The sequence below is a fragment of the Podarcis liolepis genome, assembly GCF_965112155.1.
Source record: "Podarcis liolepis genome assembly, chromosome: 5".
NCBI classification, from domain to species: Eukaryota; Metazoa; Chordata; class Lepidosauria; order Squamata; family Lacertidae; genus Podarcis; species Podarcis liolepis.
This window is the reverse complement of record NC_139556.1, coordinates 11,404,511-11,420,275: the sequence shown is the minus strand read 5'-3', so window position 1 is coordinate 11,420,275 and position 15,765 is coordinate 11,404,511. Positions and strand designations below refer to the sequence as shown.

General features: G+C 46.8%; 1 protein-coding gene across 1 annotated transcript in view; it reads right to left on the bottom strand.

Annotated features, from left to right (window-relative positions):
- SORBS1 (sorbin and SH3 domain containing 1) overlaps positions 1-12,378 on the bottom strand; it is a 202,418-nt gene extending 190,040 nt beyond the window's left edge. The window contains exon 1 of the mRNA XM_083505445.1: positions 12,283-12,378. The gene's annotated coding sequence lies outside the window, so the exon portion shown is untranslated. The remainder of the gene's footprint in view (positions 1-12,282) is intronic.
- Positions 12,379-15,765: the final 3,387 nt, after the last annotated feature.

The following is a 15,765-nucleotide window of genomic DNA, read 5'->3' as shown; positions in this document are numbered from 1 at the left end:
AGCCATCTGCTATTTGCCAGTATCTAACACGATGACACATTTATGTTCTTCCCCCAAATCAGCTGTCCCTTCCTACGGCCCATAAATAAAGCGTAAGAAAGCAACTATCCTGTTTAGCGATGCCCAACAGAATGCTAAATTTGCAGTGCAGTTATTGTCGGATTTATGTATAAGCTAAACAAGCTAGAGATTAGGGCTCCACCCTCTCGGGGGCTCCCAAAAAATATACTACTTCTTAATTGTATTTCACTATTAATGTACTTCTTGATTGTATTTCATTTCAACAATACCTTTGATGAAATATATATTTTGTTATGTGCTTTAGATACCTATTAGGTCCATAAATAGGGATGCGGGTGGCGCTGTGGGTTAAACCACAGAGCCTAGGGCTTGCCGATCAGAAGGTCGGCAGTTCGAATCACTGCGACGGGGTGAGCTCCCGTTGCTCGGTCCCTGCTCCTGCCAACGTAGCAGTTCGAAAGCACATCAGAGTGCAAGTAGATAAATAGGTACCACTCCGGCGGGAAGGTAAACAGCATTTCCCCACGCTGCTCTGGTTTGCCAGAAGTGGATTAGTCATGCTGGCCACATGACCTGGAAGCTGTACGCCGGCTCCCACGGCCAGTAAAGCTTGATGAGTGCCACAACCCCAGAGTCGGTCATGACTGGACCTAATGGTCAGGGGGCCCTTTACCTTTACCTAGGTCCATAAATTACCAAATAGCATATATTCAACACAAAAAACAACGACAATTGGTTGTTGACAAAGGACAGCTGGACATATAAAGGGCCCCATTACCTTCAGTAGCTTAGGACCTCATCAAACCTAAATCCGGCCCTGAGTGCAGTGCATATTCACCATTGCATGGTCTGGGTCTTCAACCCCTGGCCTACCTGGTAGCAAGTCAGTATGTCCAGTCCCCAGTTGGGGGGGTCAATCCACATGTCCACAGTGAAGCACTGTGCCACAGAGACCTTGGAGCATCTATGCTGAGGTCCTTCAACATGGGCAGCTGAGCAGCCACCAGCTCTGCTGCCTTTTTATACTTTGCCTGGTGATTGCAGCATCTGGGCTTGATGAGGCAGGTGACTCTCACCTGTTCTGAGCCTACTCCAGCTGAGGAATCAGCTCTGTGAGAACTCCCTACACTAACCTCTCCTGCCCCAGTGTGTCCCAGTCCCGGCCACACCCCTCACCGGGATCCTCTTCCTCTTCCCCGTTGTCCTGCCAGTTCATGACACGTATGCATGCACATTTTGTTCTTACACACATTCCTACAATCCTTCCATTCCAGAATCCAACTGTAAAAAAAGAAAAGAAAAGGTAAAGGACCCCCGGACGGTTAAGTTAAGGTTACCAGATTTTTTCAATGAATCCGTGGACACTTTTCAACTTCAATGGATTTTGTATGGGGGCTGATTTGTAAATCCGGGGACTGTCCCTGGGAAACGGGGATGTCTGGTAACCTTAGGTTAAGTCCAGTCAAAGGTGACGATGGCGTTGTGGCGCTCATCTCGCTTTCAGGCCGAGGGAGCTGGCGTTTGTCCACAGACAGCTTTATGGGTCATATGGCCAGCATGACTAAGCCGCTTCTGGTGCAACAGGACACTGTGACAGAAACCAGAGCACATGGAAATGCTGTTTACCTTCCTGCTGCAGTGATACCTATTTATCTACTCGCACTGGTGTGTTTTCAAACTGCTAGGTTGGCAGGAGCTGGGACAGAGCAATGGGAGCTCACCCCATCACAGGGAATTGAACCACCAACCTTCTGATCGGCAAGCCCAAGAGGCTCAGTGGTTTAGACCGTGTCCCTAGAATCAACTGTAGCAGCATACTACAGGCATAGCTGCATACTGCATACAATCTGCACCTGACATCACACACTGGAACCACGGTGGGTGAAGAAAGGGTTTAAAAATGTTCCCTCTGCCTTGAAGTCCCAAAACTGATCAGGCACTCGTGCTATTAACAGTAAAGCAACACAATAATTCAGTGGCACATTCAGCATCGTATGTAGTCTGGTTGTTGTCCAAGTTCGCTTGGGTGCCTTCCAGGAGTGATGCAAGGCTTTGAAGATCTGTTGCCTCCCTAGCTGTCATATTGGATATTCTTCTACAAAAAGGAGGGAAGCCATAAAAGTCTGGAGGGGAGAATCTTTCTTGACCAGAGCTTCCAGGGGCTACATTTGAACAGCGGTTGAGGCCATTTGGCAGATCCGAGGATGTGGCTCTTAATTTTTTAGGAGTCTACAGTCACACACTGACCTCACCATCCTTCATTCTGGGAAGCAAGAGGCATTGTCAAAGACCAAGGACACATCTCTGCCTGGCAAAAAAATGCTTGAGAAGGCTGAAGAAGTGCCAGCAACGTTAGAAACTCAAGATATATAAGCTAGGAACTGAATGGATCCTTAAACCAAAGTTACAGTCAACAGAATGTCCAGTTGCCATTTTGGGGAAAGACTGCTCTAATGTCTTATTTTTCAAATGATGGACTGGCTGTGATTCTCAGTTACACATCTGGCTAGTTCAGATGACAAGCTTGAGCTAGGTTAAGAAATTTGAGAACTTAAAAGAGAAATCACTTTATCCAGGCACAGTCCTCATATATATATATAGGCATATTCCTACCTCTTTTTCTTAATGGTGACACAGACCATTCATAGTGTAGGAATATTGTTGAAGTGTTGAAGCAATGATTCTTCAATATCAACTTTGTTGGACTGGCCATGTTGTGCGGATGCCTGATTATTATCTTCCACAGCAACTACTCTATTCTGAACTTAAAAATGGAAAGCGTAATGTTGGTCGTCAACCGAAGAGGTTTAAAGACTGTCCCAAGGCAAATCTAAAAAAATGTAGTATAAACACCGACAACTGGGAAACACCTGCCTGTGAGCGCTCCAATTGGAGAACCGCCTTTACCCAAGGTGTCATGGGCTTTGAAGACACTCGAACTCAGGACGCAAGTGGGAAACGTGCTAAGAGGAAGGCACGCTTGGCAAATCCACAGCATGATCAACTCCCGCCCGGAAGCCAATGTCCCCACTGTGGAAGGACGTGTGGATCCAGAATTTGCCTCCACAGTCACTTAAGGACTCATTGTTAAAACTGTGTTTATGGAAGACAATCTTACTCATAAAGGTAAAGGTAAAGGGATCCCTAATGGTTAGGTCCAGTTGCGGATGACTCTGGGGTTGTGGCGCTCATCTCGCTTTACTGTCCGAGGGAGCCAGCATACGGCTTCCGGGTCATGTGGCCAGCATAACTAAGCCGCTTCTGGCGAACCAGAGCAGTGCACGGAAATGCCGTTTACCTTCCCGCCAGAGCAGTACCTATTTATCTACTTGCACTTTTTGCCGTGCTTTCGAACTGCTAGGTTGGCAGGAGCAGGGACCAAGAAACGGGGGCTCACCCCGTCGTGGGGATTTGAACCGCCGACCTTCCGATCGGCAAGCCCTAAGCTCTGTGGTTTAGAAGAGTGGTTTATGGAAGACAATCTTACTTGTAGTGATCACCAAAGAAGAAGAAGTGGTGTATGAATATTCTTCACAACTGTGAGCAGGGCAGACGGGTGGGGTAAGTGAAGACAAGCGACAACTATTAGCCATAGCATTGTTCACTGCTCCGGCAGCACAGAAAAAGCATTTTGCTTCCTGAAATTCATTCCAATTGTGCAGGTAAAATATAACTGATAGAATTCTACAGGATGTGCTATTAGTGTGTGAAAACAGACCAGATCTAAGGATCTCCAGATGGTGGAGATGTCAGGCCCAGCCATCTTCACTTGGTCGCAATTGGCTGATAGTCAGGCGCAAAATGCGCCTGGCCCCTGGCTAATTTCAAACACCAGGCACTGCCCTCTTGGGGTTCCACCACCTGAGGTGGTGGCTCCAACCCTCCTGGTTTCATCATAGGAGAGTTCCTCCAACCCTCAATCATTTGGCTTGCCCTTTTCTGAAACTTCTCCTGCTCTGTGGTATCCTTTCTTTGAAGCAACTGGAACTGCACATAGTGTTCCAAGTGGGATCGCCCCATAGATTTGCATAAAAGATTTGCATAAAATTTGCATAAAAGCATTATCATATTTGCCGTGTTCTTTTCAACCCCTTTCCTAACAATCCCATTTCCACAGCTGCCATGCACACGGGGTCAACATCTTCGCCACTCTGATATAAAGGTCTCATTTCTCGTAAGTCAATGCCAGTTCACACCCCATGAGCCCATATGTGAAATTCGGGGGGTTGGGTACGAATCGTGCATCGCTTTCAACTTGCTTATATTTAATTGCTTTGCCATTTTATTGCCTACTCACCCAGTTTGGAGAGAATTCATTTTAAAGCCGTATCAAAAAGCAACTGTAAAATATTAAACAGACTCTTTCAATAATTAATTTCCCGAGAGACCGTCTCCTTGTGGATCACACCGGGCAGATCTTAGAAGAAGCAAAATAAAACTTCAAAGTGGCAAAATATATCAGTGTGACCATTCTAACATCCCCAAGATTTCGCGCTTTCATCAGGTTCAAAACTAGTCTTCTCGGAGGTACCATTTCGGGGTGCAACCTACGGCCCTTTCATTCATTTTATTTTAACTGTTTTATGCTAGACAGCATCTTAAAAAGCAGAGACATCACCTTGCCAACAAAGGTCCATATAGTAAAAGCTATGGTTTTCCCAGTAGTGATGTATGGAAGTGAGAGCTGGACCATAAAGAAGGCTGACCGCCGAAGAATTGATGCTTTTGAATTATGGTGCTGGAGGAGACTCTTGAGAGTCCCATGGATTGCAAGAAGATCAAACCTATCCATTGTGAAGGAAATCAGCCCTGAGTGCTCACTGGAAGGACAGATCCTGAAGCTGAGGCTCCAATACTTTGGCCATCTCATGAGAAGAGAAGACTCCCTGGAAAAGACCCTGATGTTGGGAAAGATGGGAGGGCACAATGAGAAGGGGACGACAGAAGACGAGATGGTTAGACAGTGTTCTCGAAGCTACTAGCATGAGTTTGACCAAACTGCAGGAGGCAGTGGAAGACAGGAGTGCCTGGCGTGCTCTGGTCCAGGGGGTCACGAAGAGTTGGACACAACTAAACGACTAAACAACAACAACAACAACAACAACAACAACAACAACAACAACAACAACAACAACAACAAAATGCTGGATTTTAAATTGTCGTTCCCTGCCTTGGGACCTACTGGCAAGGGGGGGGGGTGCTAAATGTGCTTCACGGAGGGCAGTGTTTGAAATTAGCCAGGCGCCAGGTGCCTTTTGCGACTGGCGCGGGTCCAATTGTGACCACATGGAGAGCTCTGGATGCCCACTTCGCGACTGACATCTCCATCTGGCTGGCCCCTCCAGCTTTCTTAAGCAGGTCAGCAGAAGACCTTACATACTGAAATTTATGCCCCACCTTTTTCTCCAAGGAGTGCATGGTACACCTCCCTCCTCAGTTAATCCCTACAACAATCCTGCGAGGTAGCTTAAGAGGCTTTGACTGACCCAAGGTCACCCAATGAGCTTCAGCACACATGAATTCCCGCATTGCATGAATGACCCATTGAATGAGAGGACTCTTGGGTCCCTTCCAACTCTAGGATTATGAGATTCAGTTAATTTTGCTACATCTGGGAAACAGGAACAAAGAACAGAGCAACATCTTAAAGGACCTAGGAGACCCACGGCACGGATGATGTCCCCTGCTCTGCAACTTACGCCTTCCAGTATTCTACCCCCTGCACTGAACCAACTGATTGCAGACAGGTGAGAAGAAGGCTCAGAGGTGCTTTTTTCCAACTCATTAGCCACCATTATGCCTGGCACATCCTATGCCCAATTAAAAACGTCCTTGCTTCCTAGAAGCTGGCAGAGCTACCCAAGGCCATTTAGCTCTTTGGAGTCTTTTAAAGAGATTTTTGGCAACGTTCTAGAAACGCCATGTTCCTAGAGGGGCAGCACCAGCTACAATGCGATTCATAATTACAAAATCGTATTTCTTTTATTACCGCTTCTTTGCTTCCTGTTTATCTCAGCCGATCACATCACTGAGTATGCACTGCCACAGCAATGGAAATAAATCTCAGTTTGTGCAGAAAGAAGAGGGGGGAAGCTGTGATCGTTCTCCTAATAATTAAGAATACCCCAGTGCCTTTCATTTGCAAGGCTGCAAGCTCTTGCAAAGAGGCATATTTACCATAGTAAACCTTATATGGTAAGGAATGGACAGACCTTGTCTAGCTAACCAGCACTCACTAAGGCCTTTCTCATGTCCCGAGTGATATTATAAGTCTGTGGCCTAGAGGGAGCGTAGTTGACAGCAAGCACAGCCAGTCCATTGACTGGTCAGGTGAAGCATTTATCCCAGGTAGCAGCCTTGAAGACGGCTCCAGCAACCAGCATCTTCTTTCTCAAACTTCCACTCTTTTCAGAGGCAGGCTGCCAGTCAGAGCCCGTCTATATCCTTAGCATTTTGTGTGGTGCACAGGAGTTTCCTAAATCCAGGGGTGCTCAGTCCACAGGCCCTTGCCTTGCGGGGGGGGGGGGGGCTTTAACTGATGTCACAGTGAACCCCAGAGCCTCTGGAAATCCCTGTGGTCAGATCAGCGATGCTCTAGCTTCTCCACTTTTTGTTTTTAAATAATTTTTATTAAGTTTCTTTTCTCATAACAAATAACCAATAACATTACTAAGCATACACCTTCCAATTTCCCCCCTCCCTGTTGACTTCCCTCAACTACCATTTCTGGTGTGTTACATCCGATGATACATTCTGCTGTTTGTATACTGTAATATGTTGTCACACTGTTATACTTCTGGTTCTCAAGAAATAAAGTTGCAAATGTTTATTTAAATCCAGCCAGCGACACCATTTCTTCTTGTTGTTTCTGCAACTATATTGTACAGTGGACGCTCGGGTTGTGAACGTGATCCGTGCGGGATGCACATTCGCAACCCGCAGTGTTCGCAACCCGCAGCGGCGCTTCTGCGCATGCACGGATTGCGATTTGGCCTTCTGCGCATGCGCAAAGCGCAATTTAGTGCTTCTACGCATGCACGGCCCTCGAAACCTGGAAGTAACCCGTTCCTATACTTCCGGGTTTTGACGGGTCCGTACCCCGAGAAAACACAACCTGAAGCGTCTGTAACCCAAGGTATGACTGTAAAAGGTCCCCATTCTTTTTCAAAGTCACTATTGCCCTTTTCACGCAATCTTCCTTCTCCACTTTCAAGCCCTAAATAGTTTGCCTGGTGATGCAACCAGAGACCACCCTCCCCTGCCCTTCCTAACAGTTCTCAGTACAAAACAGTGCTTCTATTCAGAGCTGTGTGCGTGAGATGGTGACACCAGTGGCAGCGCCTCTGGTGCCGAGAGCTTCACGGAAGTGTTGCGATGCCAGGCAGATGACTGCCCAGCTTTCTCCCAAGCTCCAAACTGGGGGGGGGGGGGCAGGAACCGCTGCTTTCCCTTCTTTTCTGATCCACCCACCTCTGTAGCCAGCTGCCAACTCAGTGCTCCTTTCTTTCCCTTCCCACGCATCGGAAACAAGGGTCCTCCTCCCTTGCTGGGTGGCAGATCTCCGCTCCCAATCCATGCATTCAACGTTGCCCCACGCTGCCAGGGGGCACTGTGCCAAAACAGCAGAGCGCCTCAGCAGCCCAGTGTCAAAAACTGCAACCCTAGCTGCAAACTGCAAAGGAAGGAATCCCCCCTGAAGTTTCACTTGGCTTCTAACGGCACAGCAACTCCTTGCCTCCTCCGATCTGAAAAAGACAGCCTATTTATTTACTCATTTACACCTCTCCTCCAAGGAGCCCCTCCCCATGTTATGCACACATGAACCCTGTGAGGTAGATTAGGCTGAGACTGAGTGACGGGCGCAGAGTAATCTAGTGAGTTTCATGGTTGGGTGGGGATTTGAACCCTCCCAGGTCAAATTCTGACAGTCTAACCTCTGTAACACACTGGGGACCAGAACTGTGGGGCACCATATTTTATTTTTTTGAACAGTGTGAATGTTTATGCCGATTCCCTTTTCATACTCAGCCTGGAATATCTCTCTCTGTCAAGGTAGGTCAGATCCTGCATCTCCCATGAGCTCAAGCCAGCACAGCCATGGGTCAAGGATGATGGGAGATGTAGTCTACATGGCCTGGTAGATTGCACCAGGCCATCTGACAAAGAAAAAGTTTTGGAGGATCCCAGCCAGGCAGAACTGAAAAAGACTATAACCCAAATTCAGCCCTTGACGTATGGCAATAATATGAAATGATCTAATGCTTTGCTTTCATTAACATTATCTGCAAAAAAGGTAAAAAAAAATGTAAATATGAAAATATCTGGCCTAATTTACTGGCTTTGCTTTCAACACAGGATTTTCAAATAGTTTCTGTACATGTGTCCCCACGACACAAAGGAAGGGGCTCACATTTTACAGAGAATATTCTGTATTCTGGTTGCTACTGCCTCGCTTTTGAAGAAACACCATTGGCCAAATTTCCATTCTCTTTACGGCTTGGCTTGTACAATGATGGGGTTCATTACAAAACAAACTACATCCCCAACATTAACTGCTAATTGTCAAGGGTCTGCTTTTCTAATAATAGGATGTTTTGGTTTAAGCATGTGAGCAATGTCAAACTTTCTAGTTAAGTGTTAATAATATGGAGGCAATTCATTTCCTTCTCATTTCTATTGTCCAATTGGCCATCTGTTCTGGGATATCTTATGGTACATATGTCTTTAATTTTGGGTTTCTAGGTAATGTGAAAGTGCTCTATGTTCAAATCCATGCTGGTTCATTATATCCAAGAATCTGCGTATTTCAGAGCTTGCTGAACGTAGGGACTCGCCAGTAAAAATAAAGGTAAAGGGACCCCTGACCATCAGGTCCAGTCGTGACCGACTCTGGGGTTGCGGCGCTCATCTTGCTTTATTGGCCAAGGGAGCCAGCATAAAGCTTCCGGGTCATGTGGCCAGCATGACTAAGCCGCTTCTCTAATTCTTAATATTTTAGGAGGCTCAGCAAAATTTGCCTGGTCGTGGCCTCTTTTTTTAAAGCATTTATAACTGTGGCATGTGGTGCTGTGGGTTCAACCACAGAGCCTAGGGCTTGCCGATCAGAAGGGCGGCGGTTCAAATCCCTGCAACGGGGTGAGGTCCTGTTGCTCAGTCCCTGCTCCTACCCACCTAGCAGTTTGAAAGCACGCTAGTGCAAGTAGATAAATAGGTACTGCTCCGGCAGGAGGGTAAACGGCGTTTCCGTGTGCTGCTCTGGTTTTGCCAGAAGCGGCTTAGTCATGCTGGCCACATGACCCGGAAGCTGTACGCCGGCTCCCTCTGCCAGTAAAGAAAGATGAGTGCTGCAACCCCCGAGTCGTCCGCGACTGGCCGTAATGGTCAGGGGTCCCTTTACCTTTTACGGAAAAGCAGGGGGAGATCTGGATGCTTACTGAATGCATTTAATTGGATTTGATGCTTACCCAGTGAAAAGACTTAGGCTATGTACACATTAGCAGCTTAAAGTGTAGCAAGGACAACTTCCCCCTGCTGTGTTTCAAGTTGCATTTGCACACAGTCAGAGGGGGGGCTGGGATGTCTTTACTCCAGGGGTAGGCAATCTAGTCCATGGGTAGGGAAACTAAGGCCCGGGGGCTGGATCTGGCCCAATCGCTTTCTCAATCCGGCCCACGGATGGTCCAGGAATCAGTGTGTTTTTACATGAGTAGAATGTGTGCTTTTATTTAAAATGCACCTCTGGGTTATTTGTGGGGCATAGGAATTTGTTCATTTCCCCCACCCCAAATATAGTCTGCCCCCCCCCCGATCTGACGGACGGTGGACCAGCCCACAGCTGAAAAAGTTTGCTGACCCCTGCTTTACACAATGCACATTACTGTTTGGTTTCCTGAGCCCTGCAAACCCTCCTTTCCATTAAGATTGTCATCTGTGCGCAAGCGCCATCATCTGCGCATGTGCAATGGCTGCCTCAAATGTACACACCTCAGCTTAAAAGTGAAGTGAAACGTGGCTCAAGTTTTCCTTTCAGAATGAAGCTGGTTTGAGGGAAAACACGTCAAACAGCAATATTTCTTTTTTAAAAAACAAACACACCCTTACAAGACGGTGCTGTGCTGTGCTGTGAATTATGCTACACGCAGGACGATTCAAAAGCCAGCAGTGGGAGCACACTGGTAATGTGTACTCACTCACAACATTTTCCTTTTGATCCAACTGAATAGCAACTAAAGAGCAACTTTCAACAAATTTATTACAGTTGGCACAGTAGATATATTATAAGCCCTTCGAAAGTAAGTCCACAACTGCACAGGCCTGGGAGAAGGGTGTGATGAATATTTGATGAATTATTGTATTTTAATATTTTGCTGGAAGCCGCCCAGATTGGCTGGGGAAACCCAGCCAGATGGGCGGGGTATAAATAATAAATTATTACCATTATTATTATTATAATTACCCACCTATTCCACAGAAGGTCACTTACAGCCCAATCCTATACATATCTACTCAAAAAGAAGTCCCATTCATTAAACTGGGCTTACTCCCAGCTGTTTTATGTTTTAAAGCTGCAATCCTATACATAAAGTCTCTGTCACAGCATCCTGATAGGGAGAAAGGACAGGGGTTTCAAATTAAAGGCAAGGATCTCCCCTGAAAATTCAACTCGCCGGTTAACAGAAATGCAACTGAATAGCCCCCAGCGTACAGACATTTCCCATGCCTGAAAATGCTTTGTTTGTATAATACATTTGTAGAAGCAAATGCCCTTTCTAAAACGAAGCAGAAGGTTTGCCAGTACAAGCGCACGCTCTTTGATGGAAACAGGATACCTACAACAGGCCTGAGGTGGCTTTTCTTCATTATACTAATAGCCTAATAAATAAGTAAGTGGGAGCTTTCGTGTTCGCAGCAGCAAGCTAGCAAGAAAACCCAACGCCCCCCCCCCAATCCTCAAGACTGGAAGGGCTGAAGGGCCTAACAGTAAATGTTCCTGGCAGGCCATAGATACAGGTTTCATTCTTTACTGAATACGAATTCACAAGCGTTCAGCTCTTTGTCTTGCTCTGTGCGGGCAAATAAATCTCTAATGCACACTGCTTTTTTAAAGAAGAAGAACGAACGAACACAAAACAGCCAAATAAACCCACAGAGGTATTTTACATTTCTGCATGTAAATCAGAAAAAAATTGGCCACAGCAATTCCTGGTCAACACCCAGGAGAGGAGTGAGACACACACAACCAGTTTTCTAAATGTATTATATTGACCGCTGGACTAGTCTATTCTTAAGAAATTTGGTCCAATTTTTTTAAAAAAATTAAAAATCCTCTGTTTGGCTTGTTCTCTGATTCCCCCAAAGCCTTGGTCCTCTGCAACCCCTGCAGGCAAGCAGCAATGCATCGCAGCTCCTGCGCAGCCCCCGTTCCTTCCCACAGGGGCTCGCGCAAGTGATCTTCCCCGTTGGATTTTGAGCGGAGGAGGAGGAGAAGGGATGCCATTCCCCTGCGGGCAAAACGGCGGTGAATGAACCGCCACGCGCCACCAGCGGCCGCTTCCTGGGATCTCTCCCGGAGAAGATGCTACTTTCACCCGCTCCTAGCAACAGATACAGGACGCGACAACCGCGTTGCTCTCTCTCCTCCTCGCCCCCCCCCCTCCGCAAAACAATGCACGACGGTCTTTAACCTCCAGCACCGCCGGCATCCGAAAGTCAAGGTCGCGCAGTCTATAAAAGGCAACCACCTTAAAGATGGACTCCCATCATCAGCCCAGTTCTTGGGGCGTTGGGGGGGGGGGGAATCAAGAAAACTCGTTTGCCATCGCGAAGATCCACCGGGTGGGGCTGCCATCACACCCGAATCTCCGCGCCGTGCGAACGGGGAGGGGGGGCGATTCGACTTGTTCTTTTGCAAAACACACACATAGAGAGGGGAACCAGCTTCTGCAACTCCCTAAAAGAGGTCCCTAAATCCGCGCGGAAGAGGCGTTCTAATCAAGGCGTTCCAAGCAACCTCCGCGTTCCAAGCAGCCGTCTCTAACAGCCCAAGAGCCGGGCCTTTAAAGCAAGCAAAAGCGCGCCCCCGCGTGCACGCGCGCCCCCGCAAAGCCTCTCTCGGGATAAGCCGGATTCCCTCTTGGAAGAGTCCGAGGCGGCGACACCAGAAGCAGCAGCAGCAGCATCCCAGCCCAGTTCACACGTTCACGCAGACACGCAGGTTCTAAATCTCCCCCTGACGCGCGTTCCTTCCCTTTGCCCTCTTACCTCGCTCCTTCCCCGCTGCAGCTTTTGCAGGAGAAGCTCCTTCCGCGCAGCGCGCCGCAGCAATCCGCGCCGCTTCGCCTCGGGCGACAAGAAAAAGCCCTGACTTCACAGCCAGACGCGCGGCGGGCGGCCAATGGGAGGCGGCTCCGCCCACCTCATTAGCATGCCCCGCGGGGGCCGCGTCCGCACGCGCAGCGCGGCCCGAGCTCGCCTCGCCTTTCCCCGCTTCCCGCGCTCCGCAAAGAGCGCGCGCTCCCGCGCAATTAGAGGAGGCGTGCGGGCAGCCCGGCGCCTCCCCCGCCGACACGTGTCTGCTGCGTGGGGATGGAGTAGCAGGAGAGCATATATTAATGGCAATTTATCCCTCCGGCAGCCCGCGCGTGGGGGTGGAACAGAGTTCTGAAATCCTACCCTTGGCATCAAAGCAATGGCAAACCTAGACAGCATCTTAAAAAGCAGAGACATCATCTTGCCAACAAAGGTCCATATAGTTAAAGCTATGGTTTTCTCAGTACAGTGGTACCTAGGGTGACATACGCTTCAAGTTACATATGCTTAAGGTTACAGACTCCACTAACCCAGAAATAGTACCTTGGGTTAAGAACTTTGCTTCAGGTTGAGAACAGAAATCGTGCCCCGGCGGCCCATTAGCTAAAATGGTGCTTAAGGTTAAGAACAGTTTCAGGTTAAGTATGGACCTCTGGAACAAAATAAGTACTTAACCTGAGGTACCACTGTACAGTCATACCTCGAGTTGAATGCGCTTTGGGTTGAGTACGTTTGAGTTGCGCTCCACGGCAACCCAGAAGAACGGAGCGCAGGTGCTCAAAATGACATCACATGCATGCGCGGTAGTGGCGAAATGCGACCTGCGCACCTGCAGAGGCACCGTCACGTCTTGCATTCCATTTGGGATGCAAACAGGGCTCCGGAACAAATCCCGTTCGCATCCCGAGATACCACTGTAGTGATGTATGGAAGTGAGAGCTGGATGATAAAGAAGGCTGATTGCCGAAGAATTGATGCTTTTGAATTCTGGTGCTGGAGGAGACTCTTGAGAGTCCCATGGACTGCAAGAAGATCAACCCTTTCAGCCCTGAGTGCTCACTGGAAGGAAAGAGGCTCCAAGACTTTGGCCACCTCATGAGAAGAGAAGACTCCCTGGAAAAGACCCTGATGTTGGGAAAGATGGAGGGCACAAGGAGAAGGGGATGACAGAGGACGAGATGGTTGGACAGTGTTCTCGAAGGTACCAGCATGAGTTTGACCAAACTGCGGGAGGCAGTGGAAGATAGGAGTGCCTGGCGTGCTCTGGTCCATGGGGTCACGAAGAGTCGGACATGACTAAACAACTAAACAACAACAACAACAACCCTTGGCAGCAAAAATGGAAAGGATAGGGATTAGTGGCTCTCAAACTTCTTTTTCTTTCAGAATAAACATTTGCCACTTTTTAAAAATAAGAAATGCAGTGGAGATTGAAAAGAAAGAACTCCAAGCTGTGATGGATCAATAACACGGAACAGTAGTTCCCGGCCATGCCCCACCTAAGCATCTCTAAAATCCTGATCCCACCCCCCACATATAATTCTTATTATTCAAAAAGTGAACTCTATTCACATGGAGGAAGCCTAAAAGGCCTTTTACTTGGTCTAAGTCATTCTCGAATTGCCTCCCTTAAAAAACAAATTGCCCTCCCCCTTGTGCGGCATGTGCCCACGTTGGGAACAATGGACATGGAACATAAATATGACCATGGGACAATCGTGTGTTCTTCCTTCAATGCAGTTTAAAGGATTACAAAAATAGGGTTGCCATATTTTAGAAAGTGAAGATCCGGATAGAACAGTTGTTGATTTTTTCCCCATTTTTTTAAATTGATTTTCCAAAAAAATCCAAACAAACAAACAAACAAACAAACAGACAGACAGACAGACAAACATAAATCTTAACCATATTTAAACCAATCTTAATAACATTGTTAAGCAACTTCCTCGAATCCCCCTAATTGAATTTCAATGTATATCATTTTAACAGTTTTCCAAAACCACTTTTCTCATAAAATTAACTTGATCACTTATCATCTTTCTTTCTTTCTATTTTAGCCTTAAACATATTAATTCCTAAGATTACATAATACCGGGCAGAAAAGTTGTTGAGCTTTTTAAGGCAAAGTTGTTGAACTTTTCCTGTATATATTTGACAATTTTTATATATTTTTTAACATTTTGACAGCATTTTTCTATATCTGTGTAGATCCACTCCAGGTGAGGCACTTGCCTCAGGCGGGACAATCTACTGGGGCTACAGATCCTGACGTTGACCTTTCCCCCCACGCTTGTTCCTGATGTAGCTCTTTCTTCCCCCGTGGGGAGGGGACTGGACGCCATTTTGGGGTTCGCCTCAGGGGTCCAAACACCTTGGGCTGGTCCTGGCCCTTTGTTAACCCAACGTCCTCCAGGGACAGAAGCGGAACTTGAGGAAACAGCTACGAGGGGGCTCTGTGTGATGCCATTTCCCCCAAGGAGCAGGTAGAACTTCCTGCTTCTACCTCTTTCCTTTTGTTCAGCATTGAATGCAGACCCCCCTCATAATCATGGAGACCCAGGCTCATTCACAGAAGAGCATCAAAATCCCTTGCAAATCTCCCACAAATTTGCTTTGCTCAACTGTTCCTGAAGAGTGATGCAAGGCACTCCCATGTTTTTCCCCCTGTGCCACCAACCCTTGATTGATTGATTTTTATTCCTTTTTAATTACTATTACAATATCAATAGGTGATTTACGAGTTCAAGATAACACCAAGTCAGATATATATGAACAATATAGTGGTACCTTGGTTCTCAAACTTAATCCGTTCCGGAAGTCCGTTCCAAAACCAAATTGTTCCAAAGCCAAGGCATGCTTTCCCATAGAAAGTAATGCAAAACGGATTAATCCGTTCCAGACTTTTAAAAACAACCCCTAAAACAGCAATTTAATATGAATTTTACTATCTAACAAGACCATTGAGCCACAAAATGAAAGCAATAATCAACGTACTGTACTTTTAAATAAGTAAGACAGTATTGTAAATGATAAAAAAAATATGAGCCATCATATTTTGAATATGATGGTATAGAGCAATCTTTGGACTGTTCCGTGAAAGCTGAAGCAGATTGTCTTATTTGCCTCACCTTCAACGAACACTTCCCTGTTCATTTATTTAGTCCAAGGTAAGCAAATATGATTTAACAGGCATTATTGAAACCTGGTGGGATGAAATTCATTAATGAAATGTAGGGCATAATTTATTCCAAAGGAACAAATAGGAAGAGTGGAGATTATATGTAGATATGCAAGGAACTCCCTAAATCTGAAGATGGAAGTTTGGTTGAGAACAGCTGATTAACAATAATATCAAAAGGAACTAATAATTACATCATTGTAGGAGACTGTTAGGGATACAGGTAGCGCTGTGGGTTAAACCACAGAGCCTAGGAC